Source organism: Arachis ipaensis, chromosome B5 (genome assembly GCF_059453495.1).
Source record: "Arachis ipaensis isolate K30076 ecotype BB chromosome B5, ASM5945349v1, whole genome shotgun sequence".
NCBI classification, from domain to species: Eukaryota; Viridiplantae; Streptophyta; class Magnoliopsida; order Fabales; family Fabaceae; genus Arachis; species Arachis ipaensis.
Genome location: NC_142440.1, coordinates 84,761,750 through 84,769,910, shown reverse-complemented (window position 1 = coordinate 84,769,910; position 8,161 = coordinate 84,761,750). Strand labels below are relative to the sequence as shown.

The following is an 8,161-nucleotide window of genomic DNA, read 5'->3' as shown; positions in this document are numbered from 1 at the left end:
AGCTTCTTCTTCAGATGAAACTTCTTTGGTACTGCCTGTTGCTGCTTGCATTCCAGACAGACTCTGAGAAATTATATTGAGTTGTTGAGTCAATATTTTGTTCTGAGCCAATATGGCATTCAGAGTATCAATCTCAAGAACTCCTTTCTTCTGATTTGTCCCATTATTCACAGGATTCCTTTCAGAGGTGTACATGAATTAGTTATTCGCAACAATTTCAATGAGTTCCTGAGCTTCTGCAGGTGTCTTCTTCAGATGAAGAGATCCTCCAGCAGAGCTGTCCAATGACATCTTGGACAGTTCAGATAGACCATCATAGAAAATACCTATGATGCTCCATTCTGAAAGCATGTCAGAAGGACACCTTCTGATCAATTGCTTGTATCTTTCCCAGGCTTCATAGAGGGATTCACCTTCCTTCTGTCTGAAGGTTTGGACTTCCACTCTAAGCTTGCTCAATTTTTGAGGTGGAAAGAACTTTGCCAAGGCGGCATTGGCTAGCTTTTCCCAAGAGTTCAGGCTTTCTTTAGGTTGTGAATCCAACCATGTTCTAGCTTTGTCTCTTACAGCAAAGGGAAAAAGCATAAGCTTGTAGACCTCTGGATCAACCCCATTGGTCTTGATAGTGTCACGGATTTACAAGAATTCAGCTAAGAACTAATGAGGATCTTCCAATGGAAGTCCATGAAACTTGCAATTCTGTTGCATCAGAGAAACTAATTGAGGCTTAAGCTCAAAGTTGTTTGCTCCAATGGCAGGGATTGAGATGCTTCTCCCATAGAAGTCTGGAGTGGGTACAGTAAAGTCACCAAGCACCTTCCTTGCATTGTTGGCATTGTTGTTGTTTTCGGCTGCCATGGCTTCTTCTTGTTTGAAAAGTTCTGTTAGGTCCTCTACAGAGAGTTGTACTTTAGCTTCTCTTAGATTTCTCTTCAAGGTCCTTTCAGGTTCAGGATCAGCTTCAACAAGAATGCCCTTGTCCTTACTCCTGTTCATATGAAAAGAGAGAAGAAGAAAATATAGAATCCTCTATGTCACAGTATAGAGATTCCTTGAGGTGTCAGAGGAAAAGAAGAATAGAAGGAGGAGGTAGAGAAGAGAGAATTCGAACTTGTCAAGGGAGATAGAATTCGAATTGCACATTGAGGAGGAGTGTTAGTCCTTAAATAGAAGAGTGTGAGAAGAGGGGAAGAATTTTTGAAATTAAAGTAATAGATTTTGAAATAATTAAAAGAATTTTGAAAATTTGGTAAATAATTTTCGAAAACTAAGATTGGGAAAGAAATTAAGTGATTTTTGGAAAAGATTTTGAAATTAGAAATCGAAAAGATATGATTGAAAATTAATTTTGAAAAAGATGTGATTGAAAAGATATGATTGAGAAGATATGATTGAAAATCAAATTAAAAAGAGAAAGTTTTAAAATTAAAGTTGATTACTTGACTAACAAGAAATTAGAAGATGTGATTCTAGAATTAAAACTTTTGATCCTTTCTTAATAGGCAAGTAACAACTTGAAAATTTTGAATTAAGTCACTAATTGTAGCAAAGATTTTCGAAAATAGTAATAAATAAAAAAATTAAAAATAAATTGATTTTGAAAGGATATGATTGAAAAGATATGATTTGAAAAAAAATTGATTTTGAGAAATCATGAAAACTTGAAAAAGATTTGAATTAAAAACAAAATCTTCTCTCTAGTGTCCCCCTGGCGTTAAACGCCCAGAATGGCATCCATTCTGGCTTTTAACGCCCAAAAAGCTACCTTTTTGGTTGTTTAATGCCTAGCCAGGTACCCTGGCTGGCGTTTAAACGCCAGTTTTCCTTCTTCATTGGGTGTTTTGAACGCCCAGCTTTTCTGTGTAATCCCTTTGCTGAATGTTCTGAATCTTCAATTCTCTGTGTTATTGACTTGAAAAAAAAATTTTTGAATTTTTTTTGAATGGTGAGAAACAATCAAAATGCAACTATGATCAAATAAACAATGCATGCAAGACACCAAACTTAGAAGTTTGTATACTAAGGACTATAACAATTTGAAAATGCATGTGAGAAATAGCAAAAGACACAAAACAAGAGAATTTAAAGATCAGAGCACTGAAATCATCAAGAATCAACTTGAAGATCAATGAAGAACATAATGCATATATTCAAAAAAATGCAAGAAGAATAAAGACATGCAATTGAGACCAAACTTAAAATTAGACACTAGACTCTAACAAGAAACATAAAATATTTTTGATTTTAAAATTTTATAAATTTTTTTGTTATTTTTCGAAAATTATATGGAAAAGAAAATAAAGAGATTCAAAATTTTTAATGAGAATTCTAGAATCATTGCAATGTTAGTCTAAAACTCTGGTCCAGGAATTAGACATGGCTTACTAGCCAGCCAAGCTTTCAGTGGAAGCTCCGGTCCAAAACACTAGACATGGCCAATGGCCAGCCAAGCTTTAGCAGATCATCATGAAACTCTAGAATTCATTCTTAAAAATTCTAAAGAACAAAATAGAAATCTTTTTTTGTATTTTGTATTTTTTTAAATTTTTTTCGAAATTAAAAAGTAAAATTACCTAATCTAAGCAACAAGATGAACCGTCAGTTGTCCAAACTCGAACGATCCCCGGCAACGGCGCCAAAAACTTGGTGCACGAAATTGTGATCATCAACAATGGTGCCAAAGACTTGGAGCTCTCAAACGTGAATCACACTTTGTCATAATTCCACACAACTAACCAGCAAGTGCACTGGGTCATCCAAGTAATACCTTACGTGAGTAAGGGTCGATCCCACGGAGACTGTCAGCTTGAAGCAAGCTATGGTCATCTTGTAAATCTCAGTCAGGCAGATTCAAATTGTTATGGTGAATTGATAATTAAAAGATGGATAAAATATAAAATAGAATAAAGATAGAGATACTTATGTAATTCATTGGTAAGAATTTCAGATAAGCGTAAGAAGATGCTTTCTTCCTCTTGAACCTCTGCTTTCCTATTGCCTTCATCCAATCATTCATACTCCCTTCCATGGCATGCTTTATGTTGGGCATCACCATTGTCAATGGCTACTTCCCGTCCTCTCAGTGAAAATGTTCCAGATGCGCTGTCACCGCACGGCTAATCATCTGTCGATTCTCGATCATGTTGGAATAGGATCCATTGATCCTTTTGCGTCTGTCACACACCCAACAATCGCGAGTTTGAAGCTCGTCACAGTCATCCCTTCCGTAATCCTACTCGGAATACCACAGACAAGGTTTAGACTTTCCGGATCTCAAGAATGACCGCCAATAATTCTAGCCTATACCACGAAGGTTCTAATCTTAGATTAGAAACCTAAGAGATACGCATTCAAGCCATTGCTAGTAGAACAGAGGTGGTTGTCAGGCACATGTTCATAGGTGAGAATGATGATGAGTGTCACAGATCATTACATTCATCAAGTTGAAGAATGAATAAATATCTTAGAGAAGAAGTAGGCGTGAATTGAATAGAAGAACAATAGTAATTGTATTAATTCATGATGAACAGCAGAGCTCCACACCTTAATCTATGGTGTGTAAAAACTCCACCATTGAAAATACATAAGAACAAGGTTCAGGCATGGCCGAATGGCCACCCCCCCCCCAAAGAGGGTTCAATCATCAAAACATGATTAAAAGATCAAAATACAGTAGCAAAAGGTCCTATTTATAGAAAACTAGTAGCCTAGGGTTACAGAAATAGGTAATTAATGCAGAAATCTACTTTCGGGCCCACTTGGTGTTTGCTTGGGTTGAGCATTGAAGCTTCCATGTGTAGAGACTTTTCTTGGAGTTAAACGCCAGCTTTTGTGCCAGTTTCGGCGTTTAACTCCAGCTTTTATGCCAGTTCTGGCGTTTTGAAGCCAGAATTTCTATGCTGACTTTGAACGCTGGTTTGTGCCATCAAATATTGGGCAAAGTATAGACTATTATATATTTCGGGAAAGCCTAGGATGTCTACTTTCCAACGTAATTGAGAGCGTGCCAATTAGGCTTCTGTAGCTCTAGCAAATCCACTTCGAGTGCAGGGAGGTCAGAATCCAACAGCATCTTGATGCCAGGGCATTTTGGCCAGTTTCACTGACCTTTTCTTTACTGTTTTTAAGGTAGTTTCATGCATTTTCTTAGGAAATAAGCTAGTTTTAGGTAGATATTCACTTACATCTTGATTCAAGCATACATTGTGCACTTTACATGATTTCATGAGAATTTTGCATGAATTATATGACAAATTGGATGATGCATGACTCATGACTTGGACTAGAACTTTAATGCACTTTGTTGCTTTATTTCAGGACAAAGGAAGCAAAGAAGAACCACGTCAGCAGTCACGTTAGTCCCACTAACGTGACCTCTAACGTGGAATGGGTGCTAACTTGTAAAGTTAATGAGAAAGGTAATCGCCAATAACGCCCTCGAAGCCATCATAAGCCCACATTAAGAGTCATGTTAACTAAGTTAACGTGAACTCTAACGTGGAAGAAGACAACAAGGCCAACGTTAGTGACACTCTCCTTTGTCACTAACCTTGGACCAAGCTCATAATTGGCCACGTTAGTTGCCACGTTAACTTAGTTAACGTGGACTCTAACGTTAAGAAGCAAAAGAGAAGCCAACGTTAGTGACATTCTCCTTTGTCACTAACGTTGGCCAAGCCTCCATAAGCCACGTTAACTCCAACGTTAACTTAGTTAACGTGGAAGCTAACATGGAGAGAGCAATTGATAGCCAACGTTAGTGACACTTACCTTTGTCACTAACGTTGGAGTGAACCACCAAGAGCCACCCTGAGCAACGTTAACTCCCACGTTAACTTAGTTAACGTGGATAAAGAGATGATGAGCCAACGTTAGTGACACTCACCTTTGTCACTAACATTGGGGATGGCTAGCATTACTACGTTAGAAGCCATGTTAACCTAGTTAACGTGGACTCTAACGTGGGAAAGGGGCACATTGGAACGTTAGTGACAAAGGTAAGTGTCACTAACCTTCTCGAAGAATTGGCACTGCTACATTAGAAGCCACGTTAACCTAGTTAACGTGGACTCTAACGTAGGGACAAGGGAGGACTCTCCACATTATTGGGAAAGGTAAGTCCCAATAACGTGTGCGAAGGACCAAGAGGCAACGTTAGTGGTCACGTTAGTGCCACTAACGTTGAAGTCAACGTGATCATATTTGGGTTAGGAACGTTAGTGAAAAAGGTGATTGTCACTAACGTTCTCGAACCCACTCTTTCACTTAACGTTGACACCACTAACGTCCTGAGTCAAAGTCCCTGCCTACTTCACCTTTTCTCTCTGCAAGCAAAGCTAAGCCCAATGAAAAGGATAACTGCTTCAAACTCAAGATTCAGAGGCCCATACCCAAGACTTGAAGAGCCAACTAGAAGATGAGAAGAGTAGTATATATAGGAGTAGCTTCGAATTAGTTAGAGAGTTGAAAACTTTAGAGAGCCTTTGGCATAGAACTACTCTCTGTATTTTACTTTCTCTGCACTTCTAGTTTTACTTTCATCATGTATTCTCCATCTTAGTTTTCATTTTCCAGAGCTATGAACAACTAAACCCCTTTCATTGGGTTAGGGAGCTCTGTTGTAATTTGATGGATCAATATTAGTTTTCATTCTCCTTCTTCTATCTTTTCTCTTGATTTTACTAGAAAGCTTTCGATCTTCATCCAATTGGGTAGTTATCTTGGAAAAGAAGCTATTCATTCTTGGATCTCTTCTGAACCTTGAAAGAGGAATGAAGAGATCATGCTAGAAATGCTTTCTCATGCTGGACAAAATTGGGTTTGGATGGATATGTGACTATAATCCTACCAACACTTGATTTGGGAAATGCATGTGGTATAATCAGTGACCATACTTCATCTCTTCTCATGAGCAATTGACCAAGGAATTGGCTATTGATCAAGATTTGAGAGATTGAATTACCAAGAAATTGGAATTCGATCACTTAAGATTGCCAAGGAGATCAATGAATGCATTGATTGAGGAAAAGATGAAAATGAACTTGATCCGAAGAATGCAACATCTCCTGAGCCCAATAAACTCCCCATTTCTGATCTTACCCATTCTCTTTAATTTCTGCCATTTACTTTTATGAGCAATTATCCCATTCCCGTTTAAGATTCTGCAATTTACTTTCCGCCATTTACATTCAGCTCTTTATTTCTAGCTCTAATTAAAGTTGCTTGATCAATCAATCTCTGTGGGATTCGACCTCACTCTATTGTGAGTTTTTACTTGATGACAAATTCGGTACACTTGCCGAAGAAAATTTGTTGAGAGACAAGTTTTGTGCGTATCACATCTGCAGTCCTTTTTCAGCCTCTGAATCAGATTTTTGCTAAGGTCCCTCAATTTCAGCCAGAAAATACCTGAAATCACAGAAAAACACAAAAATCATAGTAAAGTCCAGAAATGTGATTTTTATTTAAAAACTAATAAAAATATAATAAAACTAACTAAAATATACTATAAACATACTAAAAATAATGCCAAAAAGCGTATAAATTATCCGCTCATCAAGCTTGCAGGCTAGCCTTCTTATTTTCAGCCATGATCTTTTCTCTCTTAATCTTGTCTTGTTGTAGCAATTCAGCACTTGACTTCACTTTTGTAACCTCAAAGGAATTGTTTTTTTGGGCTTTTTCCTTTCATTTTTTGGCCTAATGTAAGTATCCGTTTTCTTTTAGTGATCTCCCCTTTCTCCATTCTGCATACACAAAATAATAACAATGAATAAAATGCGAATTAAATAATAATTAAATGAGCATAATCAACTGAAGCAAGTAATTAACTAAGCAAAATAACTAAGAAAAGTGGGTTGTTTAGGATTCTACCAAAAAACTTGTCAAGATGTTTCAGAGTCAAGGTCCTGCATGTACTCATATTTGCTTTCCTCGTCTTCCTCACAATATTGTTTGGCAAACATGGTTGGATCTATATCTATAATAGTTGCTTCTAGATCATTCCTCACTAGATCAATTTTGCCATTATCATTTGAAAGACTTTGAATCATTTCAGGTTTGCATGGCTTCCTTGCATATATTTTGGGGGAATCAGACTCAAGGTCATCACTTACCTTAAATAAATCTCTTGGAATTGTTTTCATAACATAATGCTTGTCACTGACATATGGGTCATGCACATAAAAGCATTGGTTTACATGAGATGCTAGCACAAATGGTTCTTCTTGGTAGCATTTTTTATTGAAATACACATATGAAAGACCAAAGTTGTCTTTTCCAACTGTATACCACTCACACATAAACAAGACTACCTTAAATTGGCCATAATAGTCTAACTCAAACATACCAACTATTCTACCATAGTAGGCTACTTTTGCTTCAATTGGGTTCTTATCTTTCACATCAGCAAAATTAGGAGTCAATGCATCTAATGTGAAACCACTATTTTGAGTTTTACGTCTCGCATCACGGCGCCTTGTATGGAACCTATACCCATTGATAATATAACCATAAAATCTTTTTGCAACTCTATTTGGACCCCTAGCCAACCCTTTTGCCCAACCAGGCACATCCTTTTTCATGGCACGAATTTTAAACTATTCTGAAATTTGTTGACTACGGTCTTTGGCTTTCTCCCACTTTGTTCTTCATGGATTGTTTTCATTAACTGCCTCCTCATGCTCTTTGAAGAGATTAAATATTCATAGTCTTATTTGTTAGTAAAGGTTAAATATAATGATTGAGATCTAACAAATGATAATGAATCGAACAAAATACCTCATGTAGACTTCAATCTTATCACAATTGTTTAGGGTGTATGCATGACCTTGTATTTCTAATTTTTCATCTAAAATAAATAAATCTCCCATTCTTCCACCAAGAGGACATCCTTTGCTTGGAAACAAACTAGGAGTTTGCACCTCATCTGAAACATACTCATCGTTGTTCCAAGGGATTCTATTAAATCTTCTCTGTACATCTTCATGCAAATATCTTAAGAAAAAATTTATACACTCGTTCGCCAAATATCATTCGGCAATAGATCCTTCTAGACGACTGATGACTGCGCATTATGATATATTTTTCTATGCCTTTTCATACAAGAAATTAATGTTTAATGCTTAATTATTAAGTGTTTTAGTGCTTAAATAGTATATTG

The 8,161-nt window shown here is 36.9% G+C and overlaps 1 non-coding gene across 1 annotated transcript; it reads left to right on the top strand.

Moving 5' to 3' along the window:
- The first annotated feature begins 345 nt into the window (after nt 1–345).
- On the top strand, nt 346–453 carry LOC148564815 (small nucleolar RNA R71). The gene has a single exon (XR_015884879.1). It is a non-coding gene; the product is annotated as a small nucleolar RNA R71 (small nucleolar RNA).
- The last annotated feature ends 7,708 nt before the right edge of the window (nt 454–8,161 follow it).